The following is a 12,024-nucleotide window of genomic DNA, read 5'->3' on the forward strand; positions in this document are numbered from 1 at the left end:
ACTTTCATTCAAAATCTCCAATATTAGTACAAATCTGAGCCCATCTACCCAACCTATTTACCCTTTCCCTGTCCTTTCTAGAACCATGTTCTTCATATAATGTTACAAAACTCCCCTAGAGGCTCCATATGAAACACACAACCTTCATTTTTTAAAGTGCACATTGCATAACAGGTCAGCTTTTGTGCTCAGGCCACAGATTAACTACAGCAGCGAGCTCTCCTGCTGTGAACTCTGCTCAGTTCACAGGCGTTTTAAACGCAGATATAGCTGGCTCACTAGAACCATGTTACAAAATATCCATAGCCATAAAATATTCATTGAATTCTCCGCTGCCAATGAAAAGCAGACAGAGCAGAGGCAGCTATCCTCCCGTAATGTGGCATGACAGATTTTCAGAGCAGGCCTGACTCCACAATGATAGCTTTGAGGGCGAACTGAACAGGCCTGAGTTCATTTTTCTTCATTGTGTGTGTTTGAGAAGTCACCGTACCAGACAGTGATTTGAGATTGATGTTTAAAAGGTACAAAACTGTACAGGGAAATTTCAGGAGAATATCAGCGAAACATCAAACAGAAGGTGCAGGTGTATATAAGGTGTGTGTGTATATATATATATATGTGTGTATATATATATAAATATACATTGCATGATTAGCTAGGTGAGTAATTAAATTAATCACTTATATCGATATTTGCTGAGAAAATTAAGATGATTCAAATACAGACATAATCATAATCAGTCGAGTTGTTTATTGTCATTCCGCTATTGTCATTTCACATTAAAAGGACAGTTCACCCAAAAATGAAAATTCTGTCATCAATTACTCACTCTCATCTAGTTCCAAACCCTTAAGACTTTCATTCATCTTCAAAACACAAATTAAGATATTTTTTTAAAGAAACCTGAGAGATTTATGTCTCTCCATTGAAAGTCAATGAAACCAAAATAAAGAATCCATAATAATGAATCCATATGAATCGAGTGGTTTAGTCTTCTGAAGAGAAACAATTGCTTTATATGAAGAACAGATTTAATTTAGGCTATTTTTCACATTTATAAAACAGAGAGTTTAGGTCCCTGAAGACGCTTCTTCAGTGAACTTGCGCTGTGAAATATCATATATTGTTTAAAAAAAAAAAAAAAATCACAGCACATGAGAACTGTTCCCAGTCTCTGTTTTTATTTGAGTTAAATTTTCTGGCCTTTTAATGTCACTGTCAGGGACCATTTTTTTCTGGTGGAAGAATGGATTTCAAACATTTTACTTCGTAAAAAAGTAACATATTAATTAGGGGTGTAACGGTTCACAAAATTCACGGTTCGGTTCGATACGATACACTTGTGTCACGGTTCGGTACGGTTCGGTTCGGTACGTTTTCCATAGGCTACAGCAAAAATAAATAAATGCCAGAGAAATTTCCTTGAATTCATTTTTTTTATTATTATTATTTTATTTAATGAAACTAACATCATAAAGTATGATTTTTTTTTGCTTTTTTTTACTGAGCAATAATGGAGCTATACTTGACTCTTCTTATGAGCATATAAAACAAAACAGCTCCTTGGACAAAATTAAATTTAATATTGTAGTAGTAGGCTAGTTATAAACAAAGGTTTATTTTAGTTCAGATTAACATTTGAGGGCAGCAATTGTATTCATAATGTCAAAATAAAACAGACGTAATGTTACTTGACAGCATTATAGCCCACTATTCCTGACAAACTTCCATACCTTGCAGTTAGTGTTACTACTACAGCAAATCCATTCCACGGTGAATGTTGCTTATCTGTGGACACGGGATAGTTCATTCATGGCACGATGTTTCTTCCTGGTTTCCACGTCAGCGCTGTTTGATCCGTTAATAACAGAGAAATGTGCATGTTTCTCACTAGATCTCGCAGCGATGTTATTACTTCAGTGGCGAATTCAAAAAGCATTTGAAATGTAAATGCTTTCTTTACTGGTCTGGATCTCTTAGCGCTGTGTGGTGTTGCTTGATCAGGCTCGCGCATAGGGCTCGCGAGTCCCGCTTAGGTCAAAACTGATAAACGGTCCACACAAACACAATAAGAGTAGCTCAGTTTCGTTCCTTACATTGCATTTGCCAGTTGATGTTGTGGTCGCGCCAGCCTCTATGAGCGCGCTTGCCACCCGCGACGCGCCTTCATTTGAAATAACAAAATTTTGGTCGGCAGAAAAAAATGGTCCAACGAACCGTTCGGTACGTAATGCGTACCGAAAACCGAACCGAAAGCCTCGTACCGAACGGTTCGATACGAATACGCGTATCGTTACACCCCTAATATTAATAAAAATGTTTGCACGTTATATTTATATTGTGTGGTAACTGTTTTATATAAACATTGACCAATGCACATATATAGTTGTGGCGAACAAGACGAGGCAGAGGGCCGTGAGAGAACGGAGAAGGGCCGAAATTACATTTCAGCATTCATCACATTTAAATTACAATAAAACCTATAACATAGAGTATTTATGATTATAGCTCAGGTGGATAGTTTCTTGTCTAACAAGTTTGAGCCTCTCTTAAAAAAATTATAATTTCCTTTTAATTTCTTCTGATGTAGTAAATAAACCAACCTACAGCCATTTGTTCTTATATGAAAAGCTCCTTTCACAAAGAATTATGCATTATTCAGCTTCTCTCCAACTGGTAGCTTTTTCCTATCCTTCACTGATAAATGAGAGTTTTATCTGTGGGAGTGCATGAAAACACACTGCTGCTCTCTGAAATCTCACAGAACATCATTATATAGAGTTTTAAATGCTTTTAATACTTTTATATACATGTTCCAGTCTTTACTCTACGCAAACTGTCAACCGCTGACATAATATGGATTTTGTTATGTAAATAATTAAAATGTTAAAGAGAAGAACAATTGGCTGACTATTAGCCTTTGATTCACACGTGCATAATGAAAACAAATGGATGTAAAAGTCTTTAACCTTGTTGCAGTACCATTAGGTTTTAAGATTGATAACTTGTACACTGATGTGGAGATACCTGCCCACATCCATTTTTCTTGTTTATGACTAGTTCACTGAACCGCCTGCATCATTCATTTATAATACAGCAATTACCTTCATAAATCTGGGTTAAAGAGTGAATCAGGTGCAAAGAACAAGACAGCAGAGCTGTGCTGGGACTCAATGCTTTTTCTTCCTCTTTAGGCTGCTCTCTATGAACTGTCAGAAGCTTTGCTCAGCACTCTGATTTAAGATCAACATCTGCATAAACAGAAGGCATATTGATATCACACTTGAATCAATGCTCACAGAATCTGCTCAGCAAATTGGCTCAGCTTTTTCACCAGCAACCAAAAAGATGAAGGCGTTCATATATCACAAAATGTTTCCTAACTGAGATGAAAAGCAGCTACTGTATAGTTTGCCTGCACTGTCAACTCATTAGATGTGCTCTCTGAAAGCTTTAATGAGCACATTTCGCATGAAAATGGTGACTCACAAAAATCCTTGCAATATTCTTGTGTTGCTTTTCATTATAGTTACTCTTTTTGAAAGTTAAATGCATTGCAGCAAAGGACTTGGGATATTGGAAACACTTTATTTGAAGTCTATATATAAAATGCATGTACATATATCTATATTTAGTTAAACCTTTACACTATACCACTACTGCTACTGCTAGTATTATTACTAGGAGCAGGGCACAACCTAATGCTTTTTTATTTTTTAGTTTGTGTAAATCCGCTTGAGGTTCAGAGTATTTAATGTGTACCTAAATCCCGCGACCGACAGGCGGTTTGGAAAATCGATAGATAGATGGATGTACCTGAATGAAAGCTAAATGCATTCTGGAAATTCACATGCTATAAAGCAATCAATTTCTTGAATGTAACTGATATTGTCCCAGAATTAAACCGTATCAGAACATATTCATAATAATATTAACAATGATACAATAACATTACTGCTGTTTATCATCTATCATTTCATTTCAATAAAAAATTTAACATTTGTATGAAATAACGGTTAACACGCAGTCCAAAAGCATATATATTATTGGTCAGTGGGTTAGACATCAATCTTTTAGACACCAATGATATTAAATCGATATAGAGGAGATTAGGAGGAGAAATGGCTCGAGATTAAGAGTAAACTGCTACTTACTGATATAAACAATTATGGCTGAACTGTGATATAAACTAAACATTATTGGCCATTTAAAAAATAGAATCATTTGACTATTATGAAGTCAAAGATTTATCACCAAATTATCCTAAACCCAAATTATCTGAACTGATATCCACATTTGATATCTCCAATATGTTATTGTATATCCACAATTGAACCATTTATGTCTCCCAAGAAACATCAACAGTACTAAACTAGGAAAGGTCTTCCAAAGAGTTTAAGTTTGTGTGTGAATATAACCAATTGCTCAAAAAACTTTAAATGTAGGTATTTAAATAACATATTTCATATGGAGTATACATCCATATGCAACAACTCTACCCTTCTTTAAGATGCAGTGAGATTTAAAGCATTTAGTTCACTTTTCCCAAAAACATTTAACAGGCTCTTTTTCCATCATTACAAAATGGCTTCCCACTTTTGCCATCTGATGCGAAATTTCCATAGTGTCATACTCTAATTTTCCACTTCTCTCACTTTCTGTCTGCCATGTTGCTATTTTAAAACAAGTCTCATCTGGCTCGAGCTCACCACAATATCGCCCAATGAACTTTCATTTCCTCTGTTGTTAAATAGAAATGAGACTGGCCTCAATCATAGGTGGGAGGCAAACCTAATTGACTTCTGTCTACCTCTCACTTTGCCTGCCACACCTGAGCTCTTTTATCTCATTCCCTCTGTAGAACACAGCCAACACGGTTACGTCTCTAACTGTCACATCCAGTCATCCCACCTGTCTGAGCACACTGCGGCCCGTTCCGAGTTTCATGAGAATCCACCGTCTAGTGTCTGATGACATGGTCCGCTCTGTCATGGACTGTGAAAATAAAAAGTGGAGATTGGGTGTCTCTAGAAGGTTCTCAGTGAAGCAACTGTCATTATGCCACATGGAAGCTTTTGGTCAGAGTTAAAGAGAGAACAAATTCTGCTAGTCTTCATGGCTTCAGCAACCGAGCAATGTCAGTGAAATTTGCTCAAATGGCATCACTTTTACATAATGTACACTGAACAAAATTATAAACGCAACACTTTTGTTTTTACCCCCATTTTTCATGAGCTGAACTCAAAGATCTAAGACTATTTCTATGTACACAAAAGGCCTATTTCTCTCAAGTATTGTTCACAAATCTGTCTAAATCTGTGTTAGTGAGCACTTCTCCTTTGCCGAGATAGTCCATCCAGCTCGCAGGTGTGGCATATCAAGATGCTGATTACACAGCATGATTATTGCACAGGTGTGCCTTAGGCTGGCCACAATAAAAGGCCACTGTGCAACGCCGGCATGACCAGCTCGCTTTTTTTCTTATCAGTGCATACATGTATATCTTACATATAAGTTTTATATATCATTCAAAACTGTTAAATGTCTTCTTTTATTTGTGTTCACTCATATAGAAAATAAAGAAAATAAACATGATGCGCGTTCTGCCGTCTCTCTCAATGTGAAGTTCATTCTGAAACGCGACAGAAAATGACCTGTAACTCAGCGAATGTTTGTCACACAGACTTGAGATGTATGTCTTTACAAAGCTTGGAGTCTCTATTTTTAAATTAAAAAACAAATATTCTCTGTTTAAGTAATCCGTATGAAAGCAACAAAATGTACGGTTTCTCAAACGCGTCCTCATTACCTCTAATGTGACCACACCCACGTGCACACGAGCGATTGACATGCAAATAGTCCACGTGAAGGAATGCTGTTAGTGGAGATTGGGTGTCTCAAAAACAGAGAATCAGAGACTCCAGTACCGTACTCCTCTGCTTTTCATCGAGTTTGGAAGACTGTGTTTGTGCTGTGCTGTTTACCTTGGATTTACCTCAGAAGATTTAGAAGAATGTGATTTGAAGATGAGAGATTTTTAAGGTAAGACATGTCCACTCATAATAGTAAGCATGTTATTGTTGACTAAACTTTACATTGTAGCTACTAGTTAAACTGGTGCCAGACTAATATGTACGTTATGAAATGAGATTGGAGTAAAAACATGAAGCCTAATGTCATACATGTATATGTATCTATATATATGAAATGTGAACTAGACAGGTAGGCAACCTTTCAATGTTAAATTTATATACATGTACAACACAAGGATGTTTTTATGTTCGAAAATAAAACACAGCATATTATAAAAGTAGGCTAGTATGAGTGTTTACTCTAATATGGTGAATATTATAATGTTTAGACCAGTGTTTAATGTTAAATACTGTGTTTGTGGATATCTGCTCAAACGTAGATATGTATAATGTGGTAACAATAATGTTTCATAGTTTGGAGCGGCTCGATCTCTGCACGCGCTTGGATTTTGAGTCACTTGCGCAGTGCGTTTGAAAAGCAAAACGGCTTAATGTTTTTACTTACTCCAATCTCATTTCATAACGTCATAACGAATGGAAACATTTGAAGTAACATATGATACTCCATAGGCTATATTTTTCTCTAGTGCAGTGTTACTGAAGGTTTTCATTTTTAACGATTTATAGGCTGCATGCTATAAGCTATTGTTATTATTATTTTATGCAGCCCTATACGTATATGCCTACAAGGCACAGCACACCTGGTGTTCATTATATATATATGTATATATATATATATATATATACACACACTCACCTAAAGGATTATTAGGAACACCTGTTCAATTTCTCATTAATGCAATTATCTAATCAACCAATCACATGGCAGTTTCTTCAATGCATTTAGGGGTGTGGTCCTGGTCAAGACAATCTCCTGAACTCCAAACTGAATGTCAGAATGGGAAAGAAAGGTGATTTAAGCAATTTTGAGCTTGGCATGGTTGTTGGTGTCAGACGGGCCGGTCTGAGTATTTCACAATCTGCTCAGTTACTGGGATTTTCACGCACAACCATTTCTAGGGTTAACAAAGAATGGTGTGAAAAGGGAAAAACATCCAGTATGCGGCAGTCCTGTGGGTGAAAATGCCTTGTTGATGCTAGAGGTCAGAGGAGAATGGGCCGACTGATTCAAGCTGATAGAAGAGCAACTTTGACTGAAATAACCACTCGTTACAACCGAGGTATGCAGCAAAGCATTTGTGAAGCCACAACACGCACAACCTTGAGGCGGATGGGCTACAACAGCAGAAGACCGCTTCATATCAACAATTCTCTCTGGTGAGTCACACTGCGCATGCTCAGCACTGCGGCGGGAAGTTCGGGGACACGCAGGCTCAAATGTACTGTGGAGAAGGCTGGAATTCCTGACGTTTTGTGAGCGGTCTAATCGTTCTGCATCCTTGATATTGAGGGTAAGTACCTGATATATGTACCTGTTTGTAATTATTACTGTGGGATAAAACTAAGTTATTAGACACTGTTGCAATGTTTCTAAGCAGGCTTATTTTCCCAGACTTGAAGCACATGTGTTGGGTTCAATTCTGTGTCTTTGTCGATACCTTAACGTTAAAGGGGAATATGGCAACTCTAGCCATTTTTTCGCTGATTTTCAGCAAATATAACTCTACCCCAACAATGGGAGGGGAGGGTAAAACAGGAGATAAATTGAATGCAGACGTCAGAGTCGAAAACATACACCCGTTTTTTTGTTTTTTTTGTTTTTTTTTTGTTTGCAAGTTAATTTAACGTTAGCGTAATGTGCCATTTTTATGTTGGCCTGGCCTTCATGTATATGTATATGTATATCAGCAAAATATTAATTTAAACGTTCTGTATCTAGCCATTTCTGTCTTTTCAAACATGTTACTTAATGCTACCCAGCTTATTGATTACAGTGTGCAAAAATTGTCAAGTAAAATCTATGATGCAGTCGACCATATGAAGTGTCCTAACAAATGGCAGTTAAAGTTATGATTGAATAAGTATACATGTTTTATTTATGGAATATACTTATTAATATAAGTAAAACTTTATATTTAGTAACAGCAGCCAGTAGTGGTATTTTCTTTGGCCCATTTTTTGAAGTCAGTCTTATACACTTTTTTTCTTTACTTTTTTACAGCGAAAATGATTCTTTTCTTCATACAAAAGATGAAATGCATCACAATATAAAGCTGTCCCCATGCTCTTCTGGTCTGAACCTCACCTTTATTACATGTAAGTAGTTTTTCTTAACACTCACATATAATGTATAACTAACTATCCTTGATTACTGAACTTTCCTTTTCTTTCTCTTTCATTGACGTGTATGTGGCAGTGCAGGCAGTGTGTTACAAAGGAGAGTTGTAGGTACAAATTGCTTAAACATTATAAACTACACCATTGTTTTGGAAACGACAATCATTATGTTTGTGTATATTTAAATTGTGTATATTTAATAGTCATTCTCAATGCATTTTCTTCCCAAAGAGTACTCTTAAGCTGTGCCGCCACTGAAGTTTGAGTTAATCTTGTCCCCACCCCACAGAATGACACTATACATACCCGAAGAGCCTGTGTCATCAAGTCTCTGTGCACCTACTTGAATGAAGACCCTGAAAAACTAGTGAAGGCATATTTGGTGAGTTGATAAGAAAATACAGTTTTAAAAATGCACCACATTATACTCCAGCACCCACTGTGACCTCAATAATAAACAGTAGAATTATCACCTTTCTGACAGTTTCATCTTAAAAACTGAATAATTATAACCTTGAAAATGTAGGATTCACAGCAGAGCTCCTGTATTGTATTGAAGTTTACTTTACAGGTTTACCTAATAAAGTGGCCAGTGAGTGTTTAAGTGTGCATTTCTTGTAATAAATATTTGAGCTAATTTTTGCTTGTGCTCTTATCCCACAGGATTCAGAATTTGAGTCACAAAGTACCATGGAGAAAACTGTGATAGGAGTGTATGTCATACTGAAGGAGGGAGCGCTGCCTAACGATGACCCAGCAGACATTGGTGTCCTTGAAGGTGTGGAAGTGCTCAGTGACTTGAATAGCATTGCACAGGCTTGTGCTCTGTTATTTGGACTGATACTGTTTGAACCTGAGCTACCCACCAGAGCTCAAATGCACTTTTGAAATCTTGCAGAAGATCTTTCTAAATCTAAATGGACAGATGTTGTCATCCAAGGCACAGTTCCTCAAAAACAAGCTTTTGGAGTAAGTGAGCTTGAAAAAGATGGACTGAGACTACAACAGTGTTTTACCAAAGGGACAACTGACTGGAGCAGTTGTTACACACTTGCTATAAATTCATGTTTGTTCAAATTTTACTTTTTTTGTGTGTGTCAAGGCCAAGGTTTACACTTACAAATTCCCAAAATGGGTATTATTAAAATGGCTTAATTTTTAAAGGACAAGTTCGGTATTTTACACTTAAAGCCCTGTTTACAGATCGTATCTGATGAAATAGAACGGTTAAGATTAAAATTTGGACACATGCTCCTGTCCCGAGAATTTTAGGTTTATTTCGCATTATTATTTTATTTTACAGCTCAAATTGTTACTCACAATTGTTTTATGTTAAATTCATGTTTATTTTGAAATGTAAAATTTTTCTGTATCAGGCCATGGTTTACCTTACAAATTCCCAAAAAGGAAAGTGTTAAAATTGCTTAATTTTTAGAAGTGTTAAGAAAAAAGGGGCGTTAAAGTCCTGCAAGCGTTGCTTGGGGATCAGTTTTCTCAAGAGCCAAGATTTTGTTAGCTAAATGTTTCTTATACATCCTGTTACAAACACTCAGATGAATGGGATACTTAAAGTGAAGAAAGCAGTTCAAACTTAACTGGTGCATGTTAAAGCCCAAAAAAATAAAAATAAATTTTAATTAAATTGTTTGCATGTTTTCTGTGTTTTTTTGTACACTCAAAGTAATCTCACTAAATTAACTAAGAATGAACATGTAACTCAAAAAAGATGCAAATGAGTTTAATGGAAATGTTAATATCATGTTTAACCAACACATATATTTTGTGTTCAAATAATATGATAAAGGTTGGTTGACTTAACTTGGTTTGTTTAGATGGAATATAGGTGGCATGATAAAATCATGTTCATCCAATGAATAATTTTTTTGAGTGTAGTGCCAATTGGGCATCGTTTAAATGCCACGGCCTACCTGAGCATTGTTTCTGACCATGTCCATCCCTTTATGACCACCATGTACCCATCATCTGATGGCTACTTCCAGCAGGATAATGCACCATGTCACAAAGCTCGAATCATTTCAAATTGGTTTTTTGAACATGACAATGAGTTCACTGTACTAAAATGGCCCCCACAGTCACCAGATCTCAACCCAATAGAGCATCTTTGGGATGTGGTGGAACGGGAGCTTCGTGCCCTGGATGTGCATCCCACAAATCTCCATCAACTACAAGATGCTATCCTATCAATATGGGCCAACATTTCTAAAGAATGCTTTCAGCACCTTGTTGAATCAATGCCACGTAGAATTAAGGCAGTTCTGAAGGCGAAAGGGGGTCAAACACAGTATTAGTATGGTGTTCCTAATAATCCTTTAGGTGTGTTCTGCCCATAGACTGTAAAAAAATATGGACGTAGTGTCCGTGACGTCACCCGTAGGTTTCTGAAGAGCATTTTTGAAGCCTAAAGTGGGCGGAGCCGGCCGTCGCCATCTTGGCCTTGCGTCACTCCCGGATAACAGAAAATAGGCAAACAGGCGGGGCGTGAGTGGAGCTAAGAAGCCTGGCCATAGATATGAGCCTGGCTATCTGAAATCACCTAGCTCGACGTGATCGAGTTAGCTGATGATGTAAAGCCAATTAAAAGTTCCTATTTTTGCCCTTCGAAATATTATAATAGTTAAAAGACATGGCTACAAGTGAGACTGTGTATTACTTCGAGAGTGTTTGTGCGTGACAGTGATTTATGTGCATAACGTTACATGTCAGTCACTCTTTCATGGTCCGTCAGCGCGGCATCGCTCAAGTTCGTAGAGAGCTTATTCAGTCCATTTTAAATTCTGATTTTGGCCGCCTCTCAAATTGGTTAAACCGTTAAACCATAGATATATTGCCTTTGAAGTGCAAGTAAATGCGCTAGAAAATCCGCGCTCATTCATGTGCATTTAATGCACGGACGGAGAAAGCGCCGACGCCTGCATGATTTCATCTGACAGTACATAAGCATATTATAATCCATCTGTTCCATGATAGCAGAATGAACGAGCCTTTATTGACGTTTTAAATTTGAGAACCCCAAAAAGCAAAGAAATTGTCAGACATCCATCCATGTTCACAGAGGAAAACAACTGAAATACAGCGCTGGTTGTTCTCTCAAACGATAACGACGGAATCCAAAGACGTGGGCTTTGTACCCAAGTATTAAATTTTATGAAATAATCCCGAAAAAAAGCACAAACACTGCAGAGAAGGCAAGTTCAGCAGCTAACATTTGCTGAGGTGAAGTGACGGCTAGTAACAGCAGACAAACGGCTAGCATTGACAGCGGCAATCCATCTGTCACTCAAGTGGCCACACCCTTAAATTTAAATATTAATCAACTAAACGGACGAGTTATAAAAAAATTCACCCCCCTCACAGTTGTTATGAAGGGCAAAATTAGCTGTATAGACCAAAGCCACATAGAGATCCAGGCTGTAAACATGTTTTTTTCTGCTGTAAAGTTGGCAATTTTAACATGAGGGAGATACAGATTTGACTCACTTCTGCAGCCAGGCCAAGCGGCCAGTTAATGAATTGCAGTTTAACTCACTTCCGTGTTGGTTTCAAGAGAGAGACGGGGAGGTTGCCGCTTGGTTCTGCCACCCCAATGCACCTTGCATATGTTGACAGACAGATACAGTCGTGCCCAGAATTAATCATACCATGGGCGTAGGTTTAGGGGGGGACGCTAGGTACTAGTCCCAATCAATATTTTGAGATGACAAATTTGTCCCCACCAATATTTAGCAAGCTC

At 37.4% G+C, this 12,024-nt stretch overlaps 1 long non-coding RNA gene across 1 annotated transcript; it reads left to right on the forward strand.

Moving 5' to 3' along the window:
- The first annotated feature begins 8,329 nt into the window (after positions 1-8,329).
- On the forward strand, positions 8,330-9,356 carry LOC309508280. The gene is made up of 3 exons (XR_014209442.1): positions 8,330-8,384; positions 8,505-8,655; positions 8,937-9,356. It is a non-coding gene; the product is annotated as an uncharacterized lncRNA (long non-coding RNA).
- The last annotated feature ends 2,668 nt before the right edge of the window (positions 9,357-12,024 follow it).

The sequence above is a fragment of the Leuciscus leuciscus genome, assembly GCF_965113295.1.
Source record: "Leuciscus leuciscus genome assembly, chromosome: 10".
Lineage (NCBI taxonomy): Eukaryota > Metazoa > Chordata > Actinopteri > Cypriniformes > Leuciscidae > Leuciscus > Leuciscus leuciscus.